The sequence below is a fragment of the Moschus berezovskii genome, chromosome 1 (assembly GCF_049115385.1).
Source record: "Moschus berezovskii isolate FMDL1 chromosome 1, NW_MosBer_1.0, whole genome shotgun sequence".
Taxonomy (NCBI): Eukaryota; Metazoa; Chordata; class Mammalia; order Artiodactyla; family Moschidae; genus Moschus; species Moschus berezovskii.
Genome location: NC_142460.1, coordinates 39,473,729 through 39,491,255, shown reverse-complemented (window position 1 = coordinate 39,491,255; position 17,527 = coordinate 39,473,729). Strand labels below are relative to the sequence as shown.

Sequence of the window (17,527 nt, the reverse complement as noted above, 5' to 3'; positions counted from 1 at the left end):
TTCATTTTTGTTGGAAACTATGAAAAATATTTCCTCTGCTTCCTGCACAGACTATCTACCCCTGGTAATGCAGACACTGTGTCACACTTCCATTTGCACTCCTAAAGTTATTTATTCTTTGGTATTCCAGCAGCCAATTTTATTTTCACTGAACTCTGTTTGTTAGGAGATTCTCAGTTAGCCTGTATCTATACCAAATGATAACGGATCTTATCTTTTTCATTAAATATGCAAGTTATAAAGGAATAGTACAGATATTTTTATTTTTATTTTGATGAAAAGGAGGAGAGAGAGGTTATCCTAGTTTCTGATGAGCCCAAGAAGGCGTCCCATGCCAGCCCACATCTCCATTTGATGGTGAATGTGTTTCCCACCTAGATGACATCTGAAGCCTTTTAGCTTTAGTCATTGCACCACAATTATTTTTTCTTCTTTTCGTGAATCAATTTTCCAGAAGAAAATGTTGAAATTTGATAAGATCAATGTAGAAAGCCAAACATTGCTCTGAGTTACAGTGTTATTTCTCAGCCAGATGCTTGTCTCTTCTGCCCAGCTGGAAAATTTCTCTGTGAGCAGGGATCTCTTTAGTGCCAAGAGGGATAAGCAGAATGGGATGAAAATATATCTGCTGTTACATGGATGACCCCACTCACACTGACTCTGTCCGTGAGTTTTCCTTAGAGTCCTTGGAGGAATGCTTTGCCTAACCACCTAGCCCAACATTTAGGATTTACTTTTAAGATGGTCAGTTAATATTTCTTAGACATAAACTTTTGGCCAGAGTAACTGGAAACTTGAGTTTATTAAACTTTTACATACTTAACTATGGTCTTCAGGGTATTTTAAACTCAGCCATTTGATTTCAGACCTTCTTTTTTACCCCGCAAAATAGACAGCGTGAAATGTTTGAGAAGTAATTGGATATAGTATCTTTTTCAAGTCCTTCGTATCTTATTTCCTCCAGATAATAGAGAAAAATATACAGTATTCCAATGATTAAATATACTAGACATAGCTTGAAGCTTGAATTTCTAGGAAAATTAAACAGAAGTGGTAATGATATGGAATTTAGACACCTAAATACCTAAGCTAATAATATATATATAAATGTGTGAAAACCTAGCTTGAAATACAAAACAAAAATTTGATATGTAAATGACTTATGAGATATCATACTATGGAACAGTAGGAAACTTTTTAAAAAATGATAGCACTATGCATGTTCTGACTTGAGAATTTTCCATAATGTATTTTGGGGGAAAAGAGAAATCAATCAAGTTTAGCACAAATATGTATGATAAAATCTCTTCTTATTGAAAAATAAACACCTTTATCAAACATACTTTAGCACATATACATGTATACAAAATATAATTTTAGTCCATTTGGTTTACAAAAATAAGACAAGTCAGCATACATTTGTTCATGCAGTGAAAATGTCTTCAAAACACACAAAGATTAGTAGCTATATTAGGGAAACAGAATAATCAGTTCAGTTCAGTCGCTCAGTTGTGTCTGTCTCTTTGTGACCCCACGGACTGCAGAACACCAGGCTTCTCAGTCCATCACCAACTCCCTGAGCTTGCCCAAACTCACGTCCATCGAGTTGGTGATGCCATCAAACCATCTCATCCTCTGTTGTCCCCTTCTTCTGCCTTCAATCTTCTCCAGCATCAGGGTCTTTTCCAATTAGTCAGTGTTTTGCATCTGGTGGCCACAGTATTGGAGCTTCAGCTTAGCATCAATCCTTCCAAAGAATATTCAGGACTGATTTCCTTTTGGATGGACTGGCTGGATCTCTTTGTGGTCCAAGGGGCTCTCAAGAGTCTTCTCCAACACCACACTTCAAAAGTATCAATTCTTCAGCATTCAACTTTCTTTATAGTCCAACTGTCACATTCATATATGACTACTGTAAAAATCATAGCTTTGACTAGACGGACCTTTGTCTGCAAAGTAATGTTTTTACTTTTTAATATGCTACCTAGGTTAGTCATAACTTTTATTCCAAGGAGCAAGTGTCTTTTAATTTCATGGCTGCAGTCACCATCTGCAGTGATTTTGGAGCCAAAAAAAAAAAAAAAAAGCCTCTCACTATTTCCATTGTTTCCCCATCTATTTGCCATGAAGTGATGGGACCAGATGCCATGATCTTAGTTTTCTGAATGTTGAGTTTTAAACCAACTTTTTTACTCCTCTTTCACTTTCATCAAGAGGCTCTTTAGTTCTTCTTCTCTTTCTGCCATAAGGGTGGTGGTATCTATATATCTGAGGTTATTGACATTTCTCCTGGCAATTTTGATTCCAGCTTGTTCTTCATCCAGCCCAGTATTTCACGTGATGTACTCTGCATATATAAGTTAAATAAGCAGGGTGACAATATATACAGCCTTGGAGAAAGGAAAGAAAACCATCTTATTTTCTGCTTTACACACTTCTATTTTACTAGATATTTTAAACTCAAGCAAGTATTACTTTTATATCTTAAAAGACTCAGGCATGATATTTAATGAGCAATTTTTCAGATGTTTGTTTTGCGTTGACTATTATTTGGTGGCATTCTGTTTAACAATATTTATTTTTTCAACAGGAATGAAATAAGATTGCATTTGTGCTATATTCTTAGATAATATGAAGTTTTGTTCTGGTAAGAATCTTTGTTATTTTTTCCCTTCCTATTTCACACCAATTAGGGTGACTCATTTTCTTTTTCTACCGTTGATTAGATTCTTGAGACATTACTTTCCAGTGTCTCATTCATCATTTTTCTTTCAGGTTCAGCTAAATTATTATCAGATATTATTTGTTTTCCATGCAAGGCAAGTTTTCAACATGGTCTAAATTTTACTTATTGTTCTTATACCTTCCACGGATGCTGAGCTTGAACTAGTATCAATATTCATACATAATTTTTTTTTGTGTGTAAGGAACATGAATATATATGTGTAATTATAGATTTTTAAAAATTAAATTATAGATTTTTTAAAAGTCATAAACAGAAGTGTTTACTTTGACCACCTGATGTGAAGAACTGACTCATTGGAAAAGACCCTGATGCTGGGAAAGATTGAAGGCAGGAGAAGGGGACGACAGAGGATGAGATGGTTGGATGGCATCACTGACTGGATGGACATGAGTTTGAGCAAGCTCAGGAAGTTGGAGATGGACAGGGAAGCCTGGCGTGCTGCAATCCATGGGGTCACAAACAGTTGTACACAACTGAGCGACGGAAATGAACTGAAACAGAAGGGAATACTAACAGTACAGACATTGCCAATGTTAATGAATGAGAAAGTTGCGTTTGCTTTGGGAAAGACAGTGATTGCTTGAGTTTTAACTCCTATGTGAAAATGTTGTTCAGTCAGTCATATCTGACTCTTTTTGACCCCATGAACTGTATCCTGCCAGGCTGCTCTGTCCATGAAATTCTTCAGGCATGCACTGGATATGGTGTGCTGGAGTGGGTAGCCATTCCCTTCTCCAGGTGATCCTCCTGACCCAGGGATGTAACCCAGGTCTTCTGCATTGCATGAAGATTCTTTACCATCTGAGCCACCAGGGAATCCCTAACTGCTATCTGGCTGTCAGTTAATAGGCAGTTACCATACAAAAAGGGAGACACATTACTGAGCCAGTAATGAGAAAGGGAGAAAGCAATGGGCAGGAAGGGAGGAATGAGAAAGAATGAAAGGAAGGAAAATCAGGAAAAAGGGAGAGAGAAAGGGAAGGAAGGAAGGGTGGAAGTCAGGCAAACAATGGAAGAAATTTGTGTATAAACAGAGGGCACTCAGAAGGTTTCCGGTCGAGTGTGTTTCCTTTGCTTATTCCACAGATTAGATTGTCAAAACTCAACGTCTCTCAGAAATCGAGGCTATTAGCCATTTACAACTTACTTTGAATTAATTTAATCAGATTAGGATTTTGCTTAGAGCCTGCCAAAATCAGCCAGCATGAGGAAAATGGAGTTTTGAATGAAAAGTGGAACTGACAAGAGAGCTTGATTTTGAAGGAGCTGCTGTTCCAGGAGGAATGGATGCAGGGATTTAGTGAGTGAGGAGAACCTGGAGCAGCCAGAGGGCAGCATGAGGACCCTGGATGCCCAAGGGCTGATTAGGAGAGTTTACCAAGAGGTGAGAAGTTTCCCAAGACAAATACATGCTTTGTGCTCTGACGAAGGTCCCTGGTGGCAGCGCACATTCTTGATATCTGCTCTGGTTACATTTAATCACTGTTATGTTATTTGTGAGATTTAGAGGAACCACGTTCTCTGAGAGGACAGCTGAAGGTTATGGGTTTATACCTAGGTGTCTGTTGAGTTTTATGTCCCACCGGTTTTGCTTGTAACCTAAAATGTATTATAGTTTAAACCTTTGCTCACTGGGCTAATGTAACATAATTATGTTTTTAGCAGACTTGAGATTTTTAACCCCAAAACTTTGTCAGCATTCCGTATGTCATGTTTCAGATGGGCCTTGTGAAGTGTAGACTAGATGTATCAGAACTGAAACAGGTTTTTCATTCCCACTGTTGAGCATTTCAGGCTTCTTCAGAAGGTTATAAATTTGAAATGTAATCTGCACATGGTGTGGGAAACACTGTGGTGAGAGATCTGGCCAGATGAAAGTGCAAGTCTGTTTGCCATCAATGCCTTTTTCCTGAGAGATCCACATTGCATTTCAATATATTTCAACTCTGCCAGTTCTCATGAAAAAGTTACTATTAGAATACATATATGTATATGTTATCTAATATGAATGTACGTATGTGATGTATATATATATGTATATAAACTGTGTTAGGATATCAAATTCAGCTTTTATTACCATGACTACTTTGTTTTAGATGCCAAAAAAAGTTGTACTAACAGTAAACATTTAAGAAGTTATAGTTCCATGAGCCCAAAGCAGGAGTTTTAGAAAAAAGTGAGGAAGGTTGTATTTAAGAAAAAGAAACTTGTATTAACCTTCTAGGGCTGTCCAAACAAAATACTACAAACAGGGTGGCTTTAAACAAGAGAAATTTATTTTTTTAAATTTATTTATTTTTGATTGGAAGATAACTGCTTTACAGTATTGCATTGGTCTCCACCATACATCGACATGAAACAACCACAGATAGTGCTCGCTGCTTCCTTCTCAAACCTTCCTCCCAACACCTCCCTCCCCCTTATAGTTCTGAAGGTTGGAAGTTTGAAATCAAAGTGTCAGCAGGCCATTTCTCTCTGAATCCTCTGTCGCAAGCTTTTGTATTAGCTTCTGGTAGTTGCCAGAAATCCTTGGTTGTCCTTAGTTTGTGGAGGCATCACTCCAGTCTCTACTGGCATTATACAATGATGTTGACCCTGTGGATTTTAGTCTTTATATGGCTGTCATGCCTCTGTGTGTCTGTGTTAAGTCTCTTCTCCTCTCCTTTGAAGGTCACTAGTCATACGAGATTAAGGACCCACCCTACTGCAGTGTGAACTGATCTTAACTAATTACTTCTGTAATGACTCTATTTCCAGATTAGTTCACATTCACAAGTACCTGGGGTTATGACCTGAATATTGTGGGGGGCACAATTCAACCCACAAACAGGAATAAACTAGATGACAAATATATACTTAAACCATGATAAAAAAAAAAAAAAACAAATGTTCAAAATAAGAAAAATGAAGTGTTAAATTATTCATCATATTATTCTCATCTCTTAATGAGAGTGTGAAATGACTCAGAAATGCTACTTTCCAGAATCTAGTTTCTTCCTGTATGTGAATTTGTATTTATTCCATAGGCTTAAATTGGCTATTTTAAATTAACCTTATACATTTATATTTCTATGTAATTCAAGATTGATTTCTGCTTCATTCAGCATTAAATATTTCAGTTAATGTGGCTTCTTCGGTGGCTCAGTGGTAAAGAATCCACCTGCCAATGCAGGAGACACTGGAGATGCATGTTCGATCCCTGGGATGGGAATATTCCCTGGAGGAGGAAATGGCAACCCACTCCAGTATTCTTGCCTGGAAAACCCCATGGACAGAGGAGTCTGGAGAGCTAGAGTCCATGCAGTCACAAAGAGTTGGGCATAACTGGGAGACTGTGCATGCACACGCACTGATTCCACTTAATCGTTTTCACAAGTAATTCGTAACCTTTTGGAGTGCTTATTCAGTGCCAAGCATTGTATGGGTTACCGAGAATGAAAAGAGAGAAGCTAGTCCCCTGATCGTAAAGTCTTGGGAAATGGATGAAAGCAAATTTTAGTAGAAGTGTGTTTGTACTATGGCAAGACGTTAATGAAATGCTGAACTAGACTTTGGTTAGAAAATAGTTCAGGAAGCCTTCTTGATACAATGGAAACCCTTGCTGTCTCCAGACAGAAGACAGGCAAGCAAAGCATGAGAAGGAAGGGGACCACAAAGGGCCAGATGAAGGAGAGAAGACATGACAGTGAACTTAGTTTCATGCATGAATGGCGTAATGTGGATAATTTATAAGAGATGTTATTAGAGTGGTAAACAATAACTAAATCACAAAAAAGAGAGTCGGTAGCCATTGTATAATAAGCACTCAATAAATGTTTCCTTACAGATGGGTTCGACAGTCTCTGATATCTGATTGTTTGGGTTTAAATTGCTTTTCCATTTATTTGAACCTAATTTAGTAGAAACTCCAATACTTTGGCCACCTCATGCGACGAGTTGACTCACTGGAAAAGAGTCTGATGCTGGGAGCGATTGGGGGTGGGAGGAGACGGGGACGACAGAGAATGAGATGGCTGGATGGCATCACCGACTCAATGGACATGAGTTTGAGTGAACCCCGGGAGTTGGTGATGGACAGGGAGGCCTGGTGTGCTGTGATTCATGGGGTCGCAAAGAGAGGGACACGACTGAGCGACTGAACTGAACTGAATTTAGTAGAATTAGCGCTCAGTGCATTTTGTTATTAACTGTTGCACTTTAAGATCATTCTCTACTGATTGACTTTGAAGTACATAAAAGATACATTCATGGGAACTTGAGGTTAAATGATAAAATTTGGGGTTTTCTCACAAATCTCTGTGTCTCCCCAGTTTTCATTAAATCTTCTTACTGATCATCACGGTGTTCTACATATATATTTTTCCTGGGAAAAAGAAAAAATAAGTGGAATAACTTTTTGTAATTCTGACACAGTATCGGTTCAGTTCAGTCACTCAGTCAAGTTCAACACTTTGCAACCCCATGCACTGCAGCACACCAGGCCTCCCTGTCCATCACCAACTGTTGGCACTTACTCAAGCTCATGTCCACTGAGTTGGTGATGCCTTCCAACCATTTCATCCCCTGTTGTCCCCTTCTCCTCCTGCATTCATTCTTTCCCAGCATCAGGGTCTTTTCCAATGAGTCAGTTCGTCGCATCAGGTGGCCAGAGTATTGGAGTTTCAGCTTCAGCATCAGTCCTTCCAATGAATATTCAGGACTGATTTCCTATAGAATGGACTAGTTGGATTTCCCTCCTGTCCAAGGGACTCTCAAGAGTCTTCTCAAACACCACAGTTCAAAAGTATCATTTCTTTAGCACTCAGCTTTCTTTACATCCAACTCTCACATCCATACATGACTACTGGAAAAACAATAGCTTTGACTAGATGGACATTTGTTGGCAAAATGATGTCTCTGCTTTTTAATATTCTATGTTGGTTGTAGCTTTTTTTCCAAAGAACAAGCATCTTTTAATTTCTTGGCTACAGTCACCATTTGCAGTGATTTTGGAGCCCAAAGAATAAAGTCTGTCAGTGTTTCCACTGTTTCCACCTCTGTTTGCCATGAAGTGATGGGACCAGATGCCATGATCTTAGTTTTCTAAATGTTGGGTTTTAAACGAACTTTTTCACTCTCCTATTTCACTTTCATAAAGAGGCTCTTTAGTTCTTCCTCTCTTTCTGCCATATGTGTGGTGTCATCTGCATATCTGAGGTTACTGATATTTCTCCATGCAATCTTGATTCTGGCTTGTGCTTCCTCCAGCCCAGCATTTCTTATGATGTCCTCTGCATATAAGTTAAATAAGCAGGGTGAAAATATACAGCCTTGATATACTCCTTTCCAGATTTGAAACCAGTCTGTTGTTCCATTTCCAGTTGAAACTGTTGCTTCTTGACCTGCATACAGATTTCTCAGGAGGAAGGTCAGGTGATCTGGTATTCCCATCTCTTTCAGAATTTTCCAGTTTAATGTGATCCACACAATCAAAGGCTTTGTCATAGTCAATAAAGCCAAAGTGGATGTTTTTCTGGAAGTCTCTTGCTTTTTTGATGATCCAGCGGATGTTGGCAATTTAATCTCTGGTTCCTCTGCCTTTTCAAAATCCAGCTTGAACATCTGGAAGTTCTCAGTTCACATATTGTTGAAGCCTTGCTTCCAGAATTTTGAGTATTATTTTGCTAGTGTGTGAGATGACTGCAATTGTGCAGTAGTTTGAGAATTCTTTGGCATTGTCTTTCCTTGTGATTGGAATGAAGATTCTACCTTTTCCAGTCCTGTGGCCATTACTGAGTTTTCCAAATTTTCTGACATAATGAGTGTAGCACTTTCACAGCATCATCTTTTAAGATTTGAAATGGCTCAACTGGAACTCCATCACCTCCACTAGCTTTGTCCATAGTGATGCTTCCTAAGGCCCACTTGACTTTGCATTCTAGGATGTCTGGCTCTAGGTAAGTGATCACACCATTGTGGCTATCTGGGTCATGAAGATCTTTTTTGTATGGTTCTTCTGTTTATTCTTGCCACCTCTTCTTAATATCTTCTGCTTTTGTTAGGTCCATACCATTTCTGTCCTTTATTGTGCCCATCTTTGCATTAAATGTTCCCCTGATATCTCTAATTTTCTTGAAAAGATCTCTAGTCTTTTCCATTCTATAGTTTTCCTCTATTTCTTTGCATTGATCACCAAGGAAGGCTTTCTTATCTCTCTTTGCTGTTCTTTTGCACTCTGCATTCAAATGGGTATATCTTTCCTTTTCTCCTTTGCCTTTAGCTTCTCTTCTATTCACAGCTATTTGTAAGTCCTCCTCAGACAACCATTTTGCTTTTATGCATTTCTTTTTCTTGGGGATGGCCGTGATTACTGCCTCCTGTACAATGTCATGAACCTCTGTCCATAGTTCTTCAGGTACTCTGTTTATCAGATCTAATCCCTTGAATTTATTTATCACTTCCACTGTATAATCATGAGGTATTTGATTTAGTCATACCTGAATGGTCTACTGGTTTTCCCTACTTTCTTCAATTTAAGTCTGAATTTGACAATAAGGAGTTCATGATCTGAAAGACAGTCAGCTCCCAGTTTGTTTTTGGTGACTGTATAGAGCTTCTCCAAATTTGGCTGCAAAGAATATAATCAATCTGATTTCGGTGTTGACCATCTGGTGATGTCCATGTGTAGAGTCTTCTCTTGTGTTGTTGGAAAAATGGTGTTTGCTATGACCAGTGTGTTCTCTTCACAAAACTCTATTAGCCTTTGCCCTGCTTCATTCCGTGCTCCAAGGCCAAATTTGCCTGTTACTCCAGGTGTTTCTTGACTTCCTACTTTTGCATTCCAGTCCCCTCTAATGAAAAGGACATCTTTTAATGGTCACCTCCTTCAAAAGTTCCCATGCAGGCACTGCTGCCCTCAGTGCTGCCAACCCTGCAGCAGGCCACCGCCGACTCACATTTCCACCAGAGTCTCCTGGACACTTACGGGCAAGTCTGTGTCAGTCTTTTGCGGGGTCACTGCTCTTTTCTCCTGGGTCCTGCTGCACACAAGATTTTGTTTGTGCCCTCAAGAGTCTGTTTCCCCAATCCTGTGTAAGTTTTGGTGACTCTGTGGTGGGGTTAACCTCTTCCACGAGGTCTTATGCCATACCCAGGTCTACTGCATCTAGAACCCTTGTCCCTGCCACAGTCCACTGCTGACCCATACCCTGCAGAATACACTCAAACTCAGTTCTGTCTCAGTGTCTGTGGGGTCTCTGGGTCCTTTTGCACCCAAGGTTTGTTAGAGCCCTCTGAGTGTCTCTGTTGGGCATGGAGTTTTATTCTAAACATGATCTCACCCCTCCTATTGTCTTTCTGGGTTTCTAATTTGCCCTTGGACATGGGGTACCTCCTCAAAGTCACTCCACTGCTGTGCAGCTGCCCCTCCAGCACCATGAAGCCAGACACAGTATCACTGATTTGTAAATGATTATCATTAGCAAGCATTGGAGTAGGACATATCACTATCGCTTTAAGTCATCATTAAACATTGTGTTATGAATAATGCAGCATGACAAACCTATTTCTTAGTATGGGAAAGGAGAAGAAAATGGCATATAAAAACGTAAGGAAGATTTGAGTCAAGATGCAGAGTTTTGGGCCCATCATGAGTAAGAAAGTCCTCTCTATTAAATTCTTTTTTAAACTTATTTTTGTTTTTACAGCTTTATTGAGGTATGATTAACAAGTTAAAAACTATACATGTTTAGGTATAAAACATGGTGTTTTGAAGCTAATTAGCATATCCATTGCTTTACATAGTTTTGTGTGTGTGCGTGTGTGTGTGTGTGTGTAGTGAGAACACTTAAGATTTACTTCACTAGAAAATTTCAGATATGTAATACAGTAATACTAAGAATAGTCACCATGTTGTACATTAGATGTCTAGGGTTTATTCATGTTACAGCTCAAAGTTTGTACTCTTTGATCAACATCTCCCAATTCTCCTACTTCCTTTGCCCCTGAAAACCACTATTCTACTCTCTGTTTTTCTAAGTTGGACTTTTTTTAGATTCCACGTATAAGTGAGATCACACAATATTTGTCTTTCTGTTTCTGGTTTATTTCAGTTAGAATAATGTCCTCCAAATTCATATACATTTTCACAAATGGCAAGATTTCCTTTTTTAAAGGCTGATTAATATTACATTATGTATTGTGTGTCTGTTTCTTTATCCATTCATCTATTTGTGGACACTGAATTTTGATCCAACAGTTAGTTAGCTGGCATATCTAATGCAATTTTATAAAGAATAATCAAATCTCTTAATTTTTGTTCATTTAAGATGTTTTTCTGTTGCCTTTATGCATGAGATAAAATCTGGCTAAGCTATAATACTTTCCATGTTATATTAAAGAAAAATAAATTCTACATTATTTAAACAATAAGGAATGTTACTGGCTTATATAACTGAAAACAGTGAAATGTAGAGTAAGAAGAAATTTGCATTTTAATATCTCTATGCTGCTGCTGCTTTGTCACATCAGTCGTGTCCGACTCTGTGTGACCCCATAGATTGCAGCCCACCAGGCTCCCCCGTCCCTGGGATTCTCCAGGCAGGAACACTGGAGTGGGCTGCCATTTCCTTCTCCAATGCATGAAAGTGAAAAGTGAAAGTGAAGTCGCTCAGTCGTGTCCGACTTGAGACCCCATGGACTGTAACCTACCAGGCTCCTCCGTCCATGGGATTTTCCAGGCAAGAGTACTGGATTGGGTTGCCATTGCCTTCTCCGTTAATATCTCTATAGTTGGACCTAAATCCTTTCACTCAAAAACTATTATACTCTAATATTGAGTGAGTGAGTGAAAGTTGCTCAATTGTGTCTGACTCTTTGCAACCTTATGAACTATAGCTTGCCAGTCTCCTCTGTCCATGGAATTCTCCAGGCAAGGAGTACTGGAGTGGATTGTCATTCCCTTCTTCAGGGGATATTCTGAACCAGGATTCTAACCCAGGTCTTTTGAATTGGCAGGCAGATTCTTTACCGTCTGAGCCACCAGAGATACATAGATATTATTAATTTTTCATTTTTTAAAAGAAATAATGTGGACAGACCATTTTTATTCCTATGTGGATAAATACAATTTTTTTTTTAAATTTTGATAGTGGTAAGACTTGTCCTTTTCTAAATCCAGTTTGTACATCTGAAAGTTTTTTGTTAGACATACTGCTGAAGCCTAGACTGAAGGATTTTGAACATTACCTTGCTAGCATGTGAAATGAGTGTGATAGTACAGTAATCTGAATGTTCTTTGCATTGCCTGGATTTTAAAAAGGCAGAGGAACTAGAGATCAAATTGCCAACATCCATTGGACCATAGAAAAAGCAACAGAATTCCAGAAGAAAAAAATAAACACACCACCTGCTTCATTGACTAACTAAAACCTTTGACTTTCTGATTCAAAATAAACTGTGGAAAAAATGTTAAAGAGATAGAAGCACCAAACCACCTCACTTGTCTCCTGAGAAACCTGTATGCACATCAAGAAGCAACAGTTAGAACCAGACATGAAACAATGGACTGGTTCCAAACTGGAAAAGGAATGCATCAAAGTTGTATATTGTCACCCTGCTTATTTAATTTATAAGCAGAGTACATCATATGAAAAACTGGAGCTGGATGACTCACAGGCTGGAATCAAGATTGTGGGGAGAAATATCAACAACCTCAGATACGCAGATGATATCACTCTAATGGCAGAAAGTGAAGAGGTACGAAAGAGCTTCTTGATGAGGGTGAAAGAGGAGGTGAAAAAACTGGCTTAAAACTCAACATTTAGAAAATGAAAATCATGGCACCAGGTCCCATCGCTTTGTGGCAAATAGATGGAGAAAAGTGAAAACAGTAATATATTTTATCTTTTTGGGCTCCAAAATCACTGAGGATGGTGACTGCAGCCACAAAGTTAAAAGATACTTGCTCCTCTAAAGAAAAGCTATGACAAACCTAGGCAGCATACTAAAAAGCAGAGATATCACTTTGCTGACAAAAGGTTCATATAGTCAAAGCTGTGGTTTTTCCAGTAGTCATGTATGGATGAGAAAATTGGACCATAAAGAAGGCTGAACACTGAAGAACTGATGGTTGCAAACTGTGGTACTGAATAAGACTCTTGAGAGTCCTTTGAACAGCAAAGAGATCAATCAATCCTAAAAAGATATCAATCCTGATATTCATTGGAAGGATTGATGCTGAAGCTCCAATACTTAGGCCACCTGATATGAAGAACCCAAAAGACATTTGGCTTCATTGGAAAAGACCTTAATGCTGGGAAAGATTGAGGGTAGGAAGAGAAGGGGGCAATGGAGGATGAAATGGTTGAATGGCATCTCCAACTCAATGTACGTGAGTTTGAACAAACGGGAGATAGAGAAGCAAAAGGAAGCATGGCACGCTGCAGTCCATGGGATGACAGCATTTCACGTGGACTTAGCACAAATAGTAACAACAACAACAAAGGTGTGTCCTTTAAAATTGTAAATAAAATTTTTCTTTGCTAGAGTGATCTAAGTCTGTAGCCTCTTCCATTACTTTTGCGGAACATAGTGAACTTTCTAATTTAGCATTAAGTTTGAGAAAGTTCTATCTTTGATATCTTTATTTTTTTAATATTCTTATAGTTAAGGAACTTTATTCATGAACTATAATTTTATTTTTAATTATTTTTGAGGATCAATTTCTCTTTCATGATTTCTTTCTTTTTCTTTCCTAGAGCAAAATAAATCTTTTTGCACTTCCCACTAAAGGTTCTTTATTGTTGTTGATAATTTTTTTCTTTAGTTATGTTTTTATATTTTGTGTTTTCTCCACTTGACCCAAAGTTTTACTCAGAAACTGTTGAAATACCATGATATCTCTTCTGACTTTAGTCATCTGCCACGTGATCATGGTTGGCTGTTAAGCAGAGTAGGAGCAGTTTAGAGGAAAAAGAATAAATATGGTTTTAGGAATGGACTTGGGATGCCAATAGATATTTTAAAAATGGGATCTGGAACACCATATAGAGGTGTCTGTGATGAAAATTTAGAGGTTATCAACCTATTTGTAAAAGTCAATTCGACTTCTGAGTAGAGTGGGAAAAGAAAAAAGTAGCTAAAGAGCGAATCTTGAATAACAAATTTAAACAGTTAAAAACAAAATCATAAATAGAGGAAGAAAAAATATTGGGGAAACAATGTCATGGAAACAAAATGAGTAGATTTAATATTTTAATACAAATTTCCCCCAGAGTGCTTTCTGGATATTACTCTCACACCTAAGAAATTATTGGTAACATATCATGAAATATTTAGTAATTTTTCCTATTTAAAATATTTTTATAATGCACATTTTAATAGACTTTTAACTGTATAACAGTTTTATATCTACAAAATTATCATAAAGGTGGTACAAAGATTTCCTGAATCCCTACTCCACATTTGGTTTCTCCTTACAGTAGTATGTTACAATAGTAGTATTTGTTACAATTAATCAAACACAGTCAATACATTCAGTTCAGTTCAGTTCAGTCTCTGAGTTGTGTCCAACTCTTTGCGATCCCATGAACCGCAGCACGCAAATCCTCCCTGTCCATCACCAACTCCCGGAATCCACCCAAACCCATGTCCATCAAGTCGGTGTTGCCATCCAACCATCTCATCTTCTGTCGTGCCCTTCTCCTCCTGCCCCCAATCTTTCCCAGCATCAGGGTCTTTCCAAATGAGTCAGCTCTCCACATCAGGTGGCCAAAGTATTGGAATTTCAGCTTCAACATCAGTCCTTCCAATGAACACCCAGGACTAATCTCCTTTAGGATGGACTGGTTGGATCTCCTTGCAGTCCAAGGGACTCTCAAGAGTCTTCTCCAACACCACAGTTCAAAAGCATCAATTCTTCGGCACTCAGCTTTCTCTATAGTCCAACTCTCACATTCATACATGACTACTGGAAAAACCATAGCCTTGACTAGACGGACCTTTGTTGGCAAATTAATGTCTCTGCTTTTTAATAGGCTGTCTAGGTTGGTCATAACTTTCCTTCCAAGGAGCAAGCGTCTTTTAATTTCATGACTGCAGTCACCATCTGCAGTGATTTTGGAGCCCAGAAAAATAAAGTCTGCCACTGTTTCCACTGTTTCTCCATCTATTTGCCATGAAGTGATGGGATCAAATGCCATGATCTTAGTTTTCTGAATGTTGAGCTTCAAGCCAATTTTTTCACTCTCTTCTGTCACTTTCGTCAATACATTACTTCCTAAAAAAAAAAAAAAATTTAGTTGCTCAGTCATGTCCAACTTTTTGGGACCCCGTGGGCTGTAGCCCACCAGGCTCCTCTGTCCCAGGAATTCTCCAGGCAAGAATACTGGAGTGGGCTGCCATGCTCTCCTCCAGGGGATCTTCCCACCCCAGGGATCAAACCTGGTTCTCCTGAATTGCAGGCAGTTTCTTTACCATCCAAAGCACCAGGGAGTCCATACATTTCAGCTTTCCTTAGATTTTCCCATATTTCCCTTGTTTTTTGTTGTTCCAGGATCTCATTCAGAACCCCACATTCTATTAAGAGTCATTTTTCTTTATACTATTCTTGGTTGTGACAGCTACTCAGACTTGTTTCTAATGATACAGTGCTAGTCATGTTATCTATTTTTCTTTGTGTATATTAAGATCATTCTTAATCCTTCTGAAACTACAAAATAAATTTGATAAAATATGAAAAGCCTTGAAAAGCTGATTTATAAATCTAGAAAATGGGAACTTAACAATTGTGAGGTTTACTGATCAATTGTTCCATAGGAAATCTCTCAACTGGATTTGTCTGATGTTTTTCTTAGATTGAAGTATACATTTTGGGAAGGAAGATCTCCAAGGTGAATTGCCATTTTCATCACATAATATAAAAAATAAAATGTTTTTAAAATAACATCAATGTTGATGTTCCTCTTGATCACTTGGCTTGCAGAAATGTTTGTCAGCTTTCTCTACTGTAAACTGTATTTTTTCTCTCTTTCAATACTGTGTTCTTCGGAAGGAAGTTACTTTGTAATTACTAAGAAGTTACTAATGTCAGCCCACACTTAGGGAGTTGGCAGATTTGCTACGCCTCCTTAAGAATGGAATATATAGCCATTAATTTATACTGGTATTTATGGATATTTCATGGATATGCATATTCATGGATATTTATTTTGTATTGATACTTTGGGTTGTAGTCCAATAGTACGTTATGTATTTTGTGGTTTAAATTGTTTCAGTTTTGGCCCTTGAGACCTCTTTCAATTGGTTTCTGTATCCCTTTAATGTATCTTCACCATTGTTTATTTTTTATTTTTATTTCTGGCACTTACTTTTTGGCACTATAAGAAGCTGCTGCTGCTAAGTCGCTTCAGTCGTGTCCGACTCTGTGCGACCCCATAGGCAGCAGCCCACCAGGCTCTTCTGTCCCTGGGATTCTCCAGGCAAGAATACTGGAGTGGGTTGCCAGTTCCTTCTCCAATGCATGCATGCATGCTAAGTCGCTTTAGTCGTGGCTGACTCTATGTGACCCTATGGACAGCAGCCCACCAGGCCCATTTTGCTGAGTCCTGGGATCCGACAATTCTCCAAGGAGCCCTAGTCCATGTTATTGGAGAATGGTATTAGAAACCAAGATATGGGTGATATGTGTGTTCATCTCTACTGGAGACACTGCATACTGGGCCCTCCCCTAACAGAGCAAAAGCGTACATATTTAGATTGTCCTTTTCTTCATCACCAGCAATTTGTAGTTTTCCACATAAATATGTATTGTACATATTTTGTTAGATTTATACCTAGGTATAGGGTCACAAAAGTAAGACACTATTGAAGCCACTTAGAATGCAGGCTTGCACCGCATGTTGCTGATTTGACACACTTGCATACTGCAATCTGATTACTACTGTTAGTTAGTGATGATCACTCAGTTGTGTCTGACTCTTGCGACCCTGTGAACTGCAGCCCACCAGGCTCCTCTGTCCATGGAATATTCCAGGCAAGAATACTGGAATGGGTTCCCATTCCCTTCTTCAGGGGATCTTTCTGACCTAGGGATGAAACCAGGGTCTCCTACGTTGCAGGTAGATTCTTTACAGTTTAAATCACCAAGAAAGCCCTACAACAATATTATTTAACACTTCATCACATGATATGATTATTATATATTATTATATATATTATATTATATTATTATTATATATATCTTTTTGTGCTGAGAACATTTAAGATCTATTCTCTTAGCAATTTTCATGTGTACAATACAGTGGTGTTTACTATAATTACAATGCTGTACATTAGAACCCCAGAACTTATTCATGGGCTAACTGGCGGTTGGATTTTATATATCAATCTTGTGTCCTGAAATCTTGCTCTGGTTGCTTTTTTATTTTAAAAAATTGCTTGAAATTTTCTATATAGACGATTCTATCATCAATGAATAGAGACAGTTTTATTTTTTCCCATATTTATTATTAATATTATTATTTCCATTTTGTCTTGTGGCATCAGCTAGGGCTTCCTATGTGATGCTGAATAGAAATGGAAACAGGGAACGTGCTTGCCTTGTTCCTGGTCTTAGAGGGAATGCATCTAGCTACTCACGTTGATGGTGTTAGCTATAGGGTTTTATAGATGTCCTTCACCTATTTGGAGAAATTCCCCCTCTATTCTTAGCTTGCTGAATATTTTTTATTATGATTGAGTGTTGGATTTTGTTAAATACTATTTCTTCTGTGTCAATTAATATGATCACATGATTTACCAGAG

The 17,527-nt window shown here is 38.3% G+C and overlaps 1 long non-coding RNA gene across 1 annotated transcript in view; it reads left to right on the top strand.

Moving 5' to 3' along the window:
• The window catches only part of LOC129553375 (uncharacterized), a 393,842-nt gene that overhangs the window by 100,784 nt on the left and 275,531 nt on the right, over window positions 1–17,527 (top strand). The window contains exon 4 of the long non-coding RNA XR_016037387.1: window positions 2,591–2,647. This is a non-coding gene — a long non-coding RNA (uncharacterized LOC129553375). The remainder of the gene's footprint in view (window positions 1–2,590; window positions 2,648–17,527) is intronic.